This window comes from Sceloporus occidentalis, unplaced genomic scaffold (assembly GCF_023333645.1).
Source record: "Sceloporus occidentalis isolate IW3139 unplaced genomic scaffold, rSceOcc1.0.p SCAF_1, whole genome shotgun sequence".
NCBI lineage: Eukaryota > Metazoa > Chordata > Lepidosauria > Squamata > Phrynosomatidae > Sceloporus > Sceloporus occidentalis.
Window position 1 is genome coordinate 302,588,844 of NW_028316981.1, and position 12,464 is coordinate 302,601,307.

Consider the following 12,464-nt stretch of genomic DNA (forward strand, 5'->3'; position numbering starts at 1 on the left):
GAAATCTCACCTACAGCACCAGTTAACTATTGGCAGTCTCCCATTCAAATACTAACCACTGCTGACCCTGCTTGGCTTCCAGGATTCGATGGGGCATTTAGGCCATCTAAAGTGAAATTTGTTGTTGTCGTATGCCTTCAAATGGTTTCCAGCTTAGGTGATCCTATCATGGGGTTTTCTTGACATATGGCGTGATGTTTTCTGATTATTTTCTTTTAATTAAAAACACGTTTTAAATACGTTCCAGCGTTTAAAGTGTTTTCTAGCATGTTTCAACTAACTAAAAACATGCCCACTTTGTAGGGTGACCAGATGCCCTAAACACAAATGAGAACAAGGCACTGCAAAATGTAGGGTGTTCAAGAGAAAAAATGGAGGACATTCCAAAATAGAAGCTAAAAACACCAATTAAAATATAAATCCCTTCTTCTTAGGAGTTTATCACATGGGAGGCATCCTTTGCAGGAACAGGATTTAAAATGGGATTTAAAACCTGGACAAAAAAAACTAAGGAGACACAGATCAGTGTTAACACAACATTAAACCTGCTAGAAAGTTGACAACATGTGATTCTTCTTACTTTCAGGATTTTCCGGAATTAAAAAGAATCGTGTTTTGTCCACTTTCTAGCCGGGTTAATGTCGTGTTAATGTACCTTAACAGCGATGCTGTCTGAAAATCAGTTGCACTTTTCTGTGTGTTTTCTGCTTTCTGTCTGGGTTAATGTTGTCTTAACTCAGACATTGTCTGATAATAAATCTGCTTTTGCAGGATTTTTCCCCACTTTAAATCCTGTTTTCGCATGAGATCCCTCCCGTGTGATAAACATTTTAGTCCTGCTCAGAATAGAGGACATTTTGAAATCCCTCCTGGACAAGGAGGCTGAAATGGAGGACATTTCCATGGAAATATACACCCCTGCTACTTAGTCCTGCTTAGAATGGAGGACTTTTTAAAAAATATATTTTTATTGATGGTGCAGCTGGGGGACTGTTGTTCCGATAAGAGGGCGCTTACATCTGGTGTCCCTCAAGGAGCAATTTTGTCCCCCATGCTATTCAACATTTACATGAAACCGCTGGGAGAGATCATCCGGAGACACGGGGCGCGGTGTTATCAGTAGGCTGATGACACCCAAATATGTTTCTCTGTGTCTCCGACTGATGCAGTGACCAGGGATGGCATCTCTCCTCTAGATGCCTCTCTGGAGTCGGTAATGGGCTGGATGAGGGAAAACAGACTCAGTTTGAATCCAGAGAAAACGGAAGTACTCGTGATAGGCTCCCCAAGTCCGGGTAGTGAAATTTGTCCACCTGTCCTGAATGGGGTCACGCTCCCCGTGAAGGACTCAGTTCGCAGTCTGGGCGTGCTTCTGGATTCGTCGCTACACCTGACATCTCAGGTGGATGCGATGGTCAGGAGCACCTGCTATCAGCTTCGGCTGATATGCCAGCTGCGACCCTACCTAGGCCGGGAGGACCTTGAAACAGTGGTACATGCCCTGGTAACCTCTCGGTTGGATTTCTGTAATGCACTCTACATGGGGCAACCCTTGTACCAAACCCGGAAGCTTCAGCTAGTACAGAATATGGCAGCTAGGTTGGTCACTGGACGTTCCAGGGCCGACCATATAACGCTGACTCTGTATGATCTCCACTGGCTGCCTGTTTGCTTCCGAGCACAATACAAGGTGTTGGTTATAACCTATAAAACCCTAAATGGCTTGGGCCCAGGATACTTGGAGGACCGTCTCTCCCCATATAATCTGCCCCGCACTCTCAGATCGGTCGAGAAGCATCTGTTGAGGGTTCCTAAGGCGAAATATATCTCATCTTCGCAAAGGGCATTCTCCTTCTCGGCCCCGCAGACCTAGAACTCCCTTCCCGACGAGCTCCGCTCCATCGCCTCTCTTGATCTTTTTAGGAAGAAACTAAAGACCTTTCTCTTCCGACAAGCTTTCCCCCATATGTCCTGATGTTATGCGGTTCTCCCCCCTGATATACAACTGTTTATCCAGCTAGTTTTTGTGTGTGTGTTTTAAGAGGATGTATGTTTTATAGTTTTTTTAAATTGCATTGGGATGTTTTTAACATGTTGTTGGTGATACTTGTTTGTTAAATGTTATATTGTATCACTTTTGTTGTACACTGCTGTGAACAAATTTGGAATTTGGAATAGCGGTATATAAATAAAATTATTATTATTATTATATACGTATATATACATATACAGATATAAGATCAATAAAATATATACGTATAACAATTACAGACTTAGACAAATGGACAAACGTTTACAAACCTGACACATATGACTCCTACAAAACATGCTCCCTAAAAGGACATTTTGAAGTCTGAAATGGAGGACATGTCCCTGGAAATAAACATCCAGGCTTCTTAGTCCTTTTCAGAATGGAGGACGTTTTGGAAATCCTTCACGGAATAGATGCCCAAAATGGAGGACATGTCCTAGAAAATATACACCCCTACTTCAAAATGTAGGACATTTTGAAATCCCTCCTGGAATAGAAGGCTGAAATGGAGGCCATGTCCTTGAAAATATACATCCCTGCTTCTTAGTCTTGCTCTGAATGGAGGACATTTTGAAATCCCTCCTGGACAAGGAGGCTGAAATGGAGGACATGTCCTAGAAAATAGATATCCCTGCTTCTTAGACCTGCTCTGAATGGAGGACAGTTTTGAAATCCCTCCTGGAGAAGGAGGCTGACATGGAGGCCATGTCCTTGAGAATATACATCCCTGCTTCTTAGTCCTGCTCAGAATGGAGGGCATTTGGAGGGGGGGGCAATATTTTCACTGATCTCCTATCTGTAGATACATATAACGATGCCTGACTTTGAGACACATTCAGAAACGTTGACACACCTGACCCATGATGGTCGGAGCCTCCCTGGGAGGGGCGGGAGGCAGGCGGGGCTGGGGCTGGCAAGAAGACAAGGGCCAGGCAGGGAAGGACTAGGCTTAGGCATCACTCACCGGCCTCTGGGGAAGGAGCAGGGCAAGGCGCAGCAGAGGGAGGCAGACGCGCGTTCGAACCGGGGTAAGAGCGGAACTGGGAGAGAGTCCAGATGGGGCTCCTGAAGGGTCATCCACCCAAGCAAGGCAAAGGAGGGGGCAAGACAAACAAAACACGCGTGGGCTCACTTCCCACGCCTGTGTCCTGGTTTGAGAAGGAGATCTGCTTGCTTCCCTTGCTGGAAAGGCTGCCCCTCCATGGAGATCATGCCCTGGGGGCCATCGGGCATCACTCAAAGGCAGCAGGAGCTTCCCTAGACTAAAGCCTACTTCCTTAGATGCATTTGGTGGAGGGGAAGCCAGGGAAGGACCTATATGTGCCATTGGGATGTGAGGATGTCAATGCAAAGTGTTTATATGTGTGTGTGTGTGTGTGTGTGTGTGTCTATATATGTCATTGGTATGTGAGAAGGTCAATTCAAAATCAAAATATGTAGGCATATATATATATATATATATATATATATATATGCCTAAATAATAATATTAATAATAATAATAATAATAATAATAATTCCCGCCTCTCCCATGGATCAAGGCAGGATTACATCATAGAATCATAGAGTTGGAAGAGACTGCAAGGGCCATCCAGTCCAACCCCATTCTGCCATGCAGGAAATCCAAATCAAAGCATCCCCGACAGATGCCCATCCAGCCTCTGCTTAAAGACCTCTAAAGTAGGAGATTCCACTACACTCCGAGGAAGTGTGTTCCACTGTCAAACAGCCCTTACTGTCAGGAAGTTCCTCCTAATGTTGAGGTGGAATCTCTTTTCCTGCAGCTTGTATCCATTGTTCTGGTTCCTAGTCTCTGGAGCAGCAGAAAACAAGCTTGCTCCCTCTTCAAAATGAGATCCCTTCAAGTATTTAAAGAGGGCTGTCATATCACCTCTTAACCTTCTCTTCTCCAGGCTAAACATCCCCAGCTATCAATAAAATAATAGAATACAAATACAAAATGTAAACAATAAAATACTAAAATACTAATAGTAATACTGAAATACAGACATTCCTTATATGCCATTGGTATGTGAGAAGGTCAATTCAAAGGTACCCTGGAGGAATAATGTCATTTATAGGGCTACTATACTTGGCAGGTGAGGAACTTCCTCTCCTCAGTGAGGAACTTCCTCTCTGCTAGAGATCAGGTTCGTCCCTACACTTTTGTTTTACCAGTGTTGTTGCTGTTGTTTTTCTTGTGTGCTTTCAGGTCATTTCTAACTTATGACAAACTTAAGGCAAACCTATCATGAGGTTTTCTTGGCAAGATTCATTCAGAGGTTAGCCATTGCCTTCTCCTGCAGCTGAGAGCATGTGACTTGCCCAAGGTCACCCAGTGGGTTTCATGGTCAAGCAGGGAACTGAACCCTGGTCTCTAGGCAAACGTTCAAACCACTAAGCCATGCCTGATTCTCAGCTGAAAACATATATTTATATAAATGTTTTGCGGGAATAAGCCAAGGTTTGTTTTTTCTTTTCATAATGCTTGTATGTATTTCCTTTTCAAACACTGGCAATTTCTTATTTTGGAAACCTGTCACATTTCTTTTAATTTTCACTGTGCCTTTAAAAAAGGCTCTTAGCCACATAACAAGAAAGATGTAGAATAAGCAAAATAAATAGTTCATAAAACGGTGATACTAGACTACTTTGTGGAATGAGCAGGTCTTGTCATTAGTTAGGAGTATTGGAGAGGTTTTGATCTTGTGGAAAGATGAGCTAAAATCTGTTTGGAGACAACAGCTTTTGATCTGGAAGTTTGTCTCTCTTTTCTTTGAATTTATACACTTTGTTTACTGCACATCTTGCCAGGGAACTTTAATCTGTTCTTGTGTCGTTGTGTGCCTTCAGGTCATTTCTGACTTATGGCAGTGAGGTTTTCTTGGCAGAATTTGTTCAGAGGGGGCTTGCCTTTGTTTTCCTCTGAGGCTGAGAGAGTGTGACTTGCTCAAAGTCACTCAATGGATTCTCATGGCTGAGCTGGAATTCTAATCCTGGTCTACAAAGTTGTAGTCCGACACTCAAACCACTATGTCACCTTGATGATATTATTATTATTTATATTTTAAGGTAGTGCTCTCGTTGCACAGGTATGGCCACTGGCCACAGTAGCTCAATGGGAGAGCTTTTTCTTTGCGTATAGAAGATTTCATTGTTCCACCCTCAGGGTCCCCAGGTTAAAGGATCTTGGTTTGTAATTCTTTGCTCAATTGCCTGGCCATAAGCCTTATGCATTGGTGCAGCTTCCAAGTAAACTTGAAGTGACAGGTGCCACTTCATGCATATTGACAGAAGAATATGCAGCATCCATAGATAAATTGAAGGCTATAAGAGTGGTCACCAGGGCCTGATCTTAGGTCCTCCATGTTGTGTTCTGTACAAGAGGAAAGAGAACCCTCTCAATCAACCCTTGATTCTGTATATGAAATGGTCCTCAATCTTTGGTCCTCCTGATATTTTGGATTTCAACTCCCAGAATTCCTGGCTGTTGTCCATTCTGGCTAGGGCTTCTGGGAATCCAAACCATCAGGATGCCCAAATATTGAGGAGCATTGATTGTTTTAGACAAAGCAGAAAAGCTTTGTGAATGGCTGTTGGAATGGAGTCAATCTGGTATTGGTTACTGCTCCATAAAGTTGCAAGACAATCCTGATCCCTAATCATTGCATGTTGGTTCTCCAATGTCATTGTTTGTCGTCTGACACTGTTTCCTGTGTGCATTCTGAAAATTTGCAGTCTTTTGCCATTTTGTATGAGCAGTGGCATAATCAATGAGGATGCCATTGGCAGCTAATGAAAGTAATTTAAGATATTTCTAGCACTGATTGCTGGATTTTCAATTGAGTGATACTCTCTGTGTCTGATGTCTGCTGGGGCTGGAGGAGCAGTGAGTGGGGTCACCAGAAGTGGGGCCACTACATCAAGTTTGTTACCCAACCTCCTCCCTTGCAAAGCATCCCTTCAAGTACTTAAACAGGGCTATCATATCACCTCTTAACCTTCTCTTCTCCAGGCTAAATATCCCCAACTCACTAAGTTGTTCCTCATAGGGCATGGTTTCCAGACCCTTCACCATTTTAGTTGCCCTCCTTTGGACACATTCCAGTTTCTCAACATCCTTTTTAAATTGTGGTGCCCAGAACTGGACACAATATTCCAGGTGGGGCCTGACCAGAGCAGAATAGAGTGGCACTATTACTTCCCTTGATATAGACACTATCCTTTTATTGATGCAGCCTAAAATCACATTGGCCTTTTTAGCTGCCGCATCGCACTGTTGACTCATGTTCAATTTGTGGTCTACTTGGACTCCCAAATCCCTTTCACACGTAGTCTCGTTCAGCTAGGTGTCCCCCATTTCACAGCTTCTTTGGTGCAGGGCATGTAAACACTGTGCTGAAAATGTGGCATGATGTCACCCACTATGTGGTCAGGAGGGTGGTGTGGGAGCAGAGTTGTGGTGTGGTGTGCATGCACCACACCCCCACGCTGTGTCCATGTCAGCATATAATGCCAGTTTGTGGAGCCCCTTTAAATCTTAGAAACTTAGGGCCCTAACAGACAAGCCAAAATAAAGCTGCTTCGTATCACTTTGGAGCTATGCTGTTTAAATGATGCATGTGTCCAAAGAGGCTAGACGCTGCACCAAAGCCACACTCCAGTTCTAACATGTGTGTGTCATTTAAACAGCGTACCTCCAAAGTGTTTCAATATTTGAAGGGATGTCATATTGAGGAGGGAGCAAGCTTGTTTTCTGCTGCTCCAAAGACTAGGACCCGGAACAATGGATGCAAGCTACAGCAAAAGAGATTCCACTTCAACATTAGAAAGAACTTCCTGACAGTAAGAGCTGTCCAACAATGGAACACACTCCCTCAGAGTGTAGTGGAATCTCCCTCCTTGGAGGTCTTTAAACAGAGGCTGGATGGCCATCTGTCGAGGATGCTTTGATTGTGATTCCCCTCCAGGCAGGGGGTTGCACCGGATGGCCCTTGCGCTCTCTTCCAGCTCTATGATTCTATGATTCTATGACCTGAAAAAGCTTTATTTTGGCCTGTCTGTTTGGGCCCTTAGAATCATTGAATCATAGGAGGAATCACATACTGAAAGCTAAGTCTGAGAGCCTGTACCTATTTCCTAGAGTGAATATCAATTGCATTCAATAGGGCTTATTTCTGAATAAATATTCTTAAGTATGCATTGCAGAGCTGTTATCCAGAAAGTGACTAGATCACAACATACTTTTTTTTGGCTATGAATTAAATGTCTTCTGACCTGTCATTCATGTGTGTGTGTATGTGCTTATGGAGACCCCATAAATTTTGCAGGGTTTTCTTAGGCAAAGAATATCCAGAGGTGATTTTGCCAGTTCCTTCTTTTGAAATATACCCTACAGCACCTCATATAAAACAGGATAATCATAACTGGTATACTTGGCAGGGTTGTTGTTTGAACTACTGGGGCAATCTCAAAATACTTTTAACATTAAAAATAGCCTAATATAAATACTATAGAGCCAGTGTGGTATGGTGGTTTGAGTACTGGTCTATGACTCCAGAAGCCAGGGTTTGAATCCTGGTTCAGCTATGTAAGCCCACTGGGTGATGGGGTATAAATACAACAACAACAACAACAATAAGTCACACTCTCTAAGCCTCAGAAGATGGCAAAGGCACCTCCCCCCCAAAGAAACTTAACAAGAAAACCCCCTGGTAGGTTTGCCTTAGGGTCTCCATAAGTTGGAAACGACTTGAAGGAATAAAACAGCAACATCATAAATAATATAAATATTTGGTGTTCCTCTGTCTGTGTGTGCACATTCATTGTTACCATGAGTCTGATTGCTTTTGGGAATGTGGTTGAACAAGTGTTCAGGATATCTGTTGGGTAATGCACATGACATCATTACAGCCCAGTGATACAACCTCACTGCTTAGCATCATTTTTGTGTATTTCATTAATACATATCTGTATTTATAGGCAAGAGCCAGCATGGTGTAGTAGGTTGAGCACTGGACTATGATTCTGGACAGCAGGGTTCGAATCCATGCTCAGCCATAGAAACCCACAAGTTGACCTTGGGCAAGTCATAGTCTCTCAGCCTCAGAGGATGGCAATGGCAAATCCTCCCTGAAGAAACTTGTCAAGAATTTCCATAATCCTTAAGATCCCTATAAGTCACAAATGACTTGAAGGCATACAACAAGAACAATATCCATAAGTGGATATAACACACACACACACACACACACACACACACACACACACACACACTTAGATGTAGATATAGAGAGCCAGCATAGCATAGTGATTTGAGTCCTACAATTAAAACTCTGGAGACCAGGGTTCAATTCCCTGCTTGGTCATGGTGAAACACATTGGGTCACATCCTCTCAGCCTCAGGGGAAGGCAATGGCAAACATCCTCTCAACATATCCTGCCAAGAAAGCCCCATGATATGGCCTTAGAGTCACCATAAGTCAGAAAGGACTTGAAAGCACACAACAGCAACAACAAGATACTTTCCTTTAAAACTTCTTGGGGAAAAAAACTTATCTCACTGTTGAACTCTCCTTCCAAGTTAACCATTGTAACCTGTGAGTGGAAAAAAAACAACAGATTAGGGCTGACAGTTTTGTGTAATATTTTTTCCAGGTAAAAATCATTTATTTGGCTTGTCTGAGAAAATTGAGGCTTCACTCTCTTTGAAAACACCCAGTATCACTGTTTTAGCAATAGGTGTTTCGTGACCTCCCTCCATGCCTTTGCTGAGATCAAAGTCCACTGGCTATGACTAGTCGGATAAGGTAGATTTCCTAGGGCACTCCTACATTAAGTAGATCCATACGGTCTTGCTTGCTTGTTCTTGTTCTTGTAGAAATGTTTTTCTGCTGGTTTCCTCCCTGTTTGCACTGAGCATAAGTTCATAAGTTACCATCTACAGGGATAGATAAGTTGACATCAGGCTGCATCAGTAAAAGTATCGTATCTAGATCAAGGGAAGTAATAGTGTCACTCTATTCTGCTTTGGTCAGGCCCCACCTGGAATATTGTGTCCAGTTCTGGGCGCCACAATTCAAAAAGGATGTTGAAAAACTGGAACGTGTCCAAAGGAGGGCAAGTAAAATGGTGAAAGGTCTAGAAACCATGTCCTATGAGGAACGACTTAAGGAGCTGGGGATGTTTAGCCTGGAGAAGAGAAGGTTAAGAGGTGATATGATAGCCCTGTTTAAATACTTGAAGGGATGCCATACGGAGGAGGGAGCTGACTTGTTTTCACTTGCTCCAGAGACTAGGACCCGGAACAATGGATGCAAGCTACAAGAAAAGAGATTCCACCTCAACATTAGGAAGAATTTCCTGACAGTAAGGGTTGTCCGACAGTGGAACACACTCCCTCGGAGTGTAGTGGAATCTCCTTCCTTGGAGGTCTTTAAACAGAGGCTAGATGGCCATCTGTCGGGGAGGATTTGATTTGCATTTCCTGCATGGCAGGGGGTTGGACTAGATGGCCCTTGCGGTCTCTTCCAGTTCTATGATTCTATGATTCTATGACATGGGAACTGGGAAGTCTCATGCATCAGTGGCCTGTCAGATTATGTGTTTTAACATTTACTTGTTTTAAATCTTATTTTTATAATGTTTTAACTGGATTATTTTAATTGTTTTTAAGTGTTTTTATCTCGTCAGCCGCCTTGGGTCCCTTTTTGGGAGAAAGGCAGCATAAAAAAAGAAATATATTAATAAATATATTTATGAAAGTGAGTTTTAAAATCATCTGTCAAAAGAAGCTCCTTTTTGCAACGTCTTTTCACATCTACTCATCCAATCTCATCCATGTGTGTGGCATGGGAACCCATCCCTTTTCTTTCCATGTTCTTTCTGCCGCAGGTTCCAAATTTTCTGTTAAAGAAATAATGCCCAGGAACAAAGCTACTGTGTTAACTGAGGTATACCTGTATTTACTGAGGATTTGGCAGACACATTAAACAGGCTGAATAAAGCAAAACCAGTTGCCTTGGGATAGGTGTTTCCGAATATGTACAAATGAATCTGAGCTGGGCCCTTCCGTGTTTGCAGGAGTCCTTTGTTAAAAAAAAAAGCTGTTAAATTATGCAGTGAATGTTTACTGATAGGGTGGGGAAGCATTGATCTTCCCGATGTTTTGGACTTTGACTCCCAGAATCCCCAGTCACAATGGCCTATGATAAGGGATAATGGGTGTTGTGGTTTATGACATCTGGACAGCTGAAGCTTTCAGTGTCTAGTACAATGGAATAGATGTGACAGAAGAACTGATACAGAACGATGCAAATGCTTTGTTGAAATTCAGCTAAATGACATCCACAGCATTCCCACAATCTGCTAAATGGGTGACCCACTTCTTTAAAAAAAAATATAAGATTAGCTTAGCAGAATTTGTTCTTGACAAACTCATGCTTTCTCCCACTGATCATTGCATTGTCAAGTACTTGCCAACAGACTCCTGTATAATCTGTTCTAATATTTTTCCTGACATTGGGTGATCTCAGTGTAGTTGCCTCAGTCTTCTTTTTTGTCCTTTTTATAAGAAAGGGACAAGATGTGCTCCTTTCCAGTCCTCTGGCACCTCACTTGTCTTCCAGGATTTCTCCAAAATGATGGCAAGTGCTTCTATGATTATGTGTATTTTGACCACCACTGGCAAGATGGACAGATCTCAGGAGACATGAACAAAAAGACACACATTTTCAGAACAGCGAGATGCCAAGTGGTATGAACCCACTCTTGCACACTGAGTTCAAAGTGCAAATTTACTCTCCATTACCTCAGCAAGGAAGGGAGGGGAAAAGGGCTGAATCTTGCACTTCCCAAATTCCAATAGGCCCAGGCAAAAGCAAGCTGCTGCAGCCACTCCTATTCAGTGTGCTCTTCTTCATCAATAATCTGTGCCATGTTGGTCTCAGGCTGATGTTTCTTGGCCACATGTGTCTTGATTTGCCATGTGAAATGTTGGTGGGGGGGGGGTATATGCGTGCCATGGTACTTAAAGTGGAATCATTCTGCTGCCACTGTGTAGTATGAATCTGCTACCTCAGATGATTGCCTCACTCTTCCTAGTGGTGGGGTTGCCCCTGCAAATTGCCTGATTTTCACCAGAATATATGATATAACACTTTTCAGGGTGCTGCTATGTGATCATCTCCCACTCCTTTGTGAGAAGGGAAAGCTTTATAGCTCCCTCAGCTATTTTATTGGTGGTGTGAGCCAGCTGACGGTGGACCTTATCACACATGGGGGGGAGGGTTGCAGCTCATACCCACAGTCACTCCTGTTATAGCAATGCAAAGCGTGATTTTTTCCACACCAGATCCAGAGTCACTCCTCTCTAGCAATGCAGACTGAGGTTAAAACATCATGTTTTTCCACACCTGGTTGCCTTTCTGTTGTCCTTCCAAAGTGAAGGGGAAGCGAAGTCAGTTTGATTCCAAGCAAGTCACATGATGCGGACTCAAGCAAAGGGGAGTGAGTGCACATTGTATTACCACACCAGAGCATACTTTGAGGGCTCAACGATTCGAATCGGCACCCTTGCACATGCAAGGGGCTCTGGATGCTGTCCTCCTTCCCTGCCCCCTTCTTAGCTGTCATCCTTCATCGAGGTCTAGGAGAAGGCAGGGGATGATGGGATATGTTGCAGGGGTCCCTGGGGCCAGGATCGGGATGCAGGAGCAGTCAGGGGATGATCGGTTAGCTCGCTGGGGGTCCCTGGGGCCAGGATCAGGATGCAGGAGCAGTCAGGGGATGATGAGATAGGTCGCTGGGGGTCCCTGGGGCCAGGATCAGGATGCAGGAGCAGTCAGGGGATGATGGGATTGGTGGGAGGCTGAAGGAGGGGAGCAGATCAGGGTCTAGGAGAAGGCAGGGGATGATGGGATTGGTGGGGGGCTGAAGGAGGGGAGGAGATCAGGGTCTAGGAGAAGGCAAGGATGATGGGATTGGTGGCAGGCTGAAGGAGGGGAGCAGATCGGGGTCTAGGAAGATGCAGGGGATGCAGGGGATGATGGGATCGGCTGGTTGGCAGAGAGGAGGAGATGGCATGAAGGAGGAGGAGGGGGATGACGGAGCAGGACGCAGGGGCCAAGGGGGGTGGCATCGGAATGCTTTTCCACATCAGACCAAATCGCAGTGCAGTCGAAGGCAGCCTGGAAGCGAATTCTCTGAAGTCACTTTTTTCCTGTTTTTACCAAAATGAGGGGTGACTTCAGAAACACTGCTGAAGCAATTCTCAAGGGGCTCCCATAGAAATCAGTGGCGTCTGATAAAACAGTCAGTTTATGACAAGAAACCGCATTGTTGGAAGTGCAATCACTTCGGAAGTGAGCTGGAACTGAGCCACAACACCACCAAAAAGCTCCGTGTGATATACTCCGGTATTTGATATGATGCT

The 12,464-nt window shown here is 43.9% G+C and overlaps 1 protein-coding gene across 1 annotated transcript in view; it reads left to right on the plus strand.

Moving 5' to 3' along the window:
• Window positions 1–3,016: 3,016 nt before the first annotated feature.
• The window catches only part of CCDC68 (coiled-coil domain containing 68), a 46,409-nt gene continuing 36,961 nt past the window's right edge, over window positions 3,017–12,464 (plus strand). The window contains exon 1 of the mRNA XM_089513428.1: window positions 3,017–3,060. The gene's annotated coding sequence lies outside the window, so the exon portion shown is untranslated. The remainder of the gene's footprint in view (window positions 3,061–12,464) is intronic.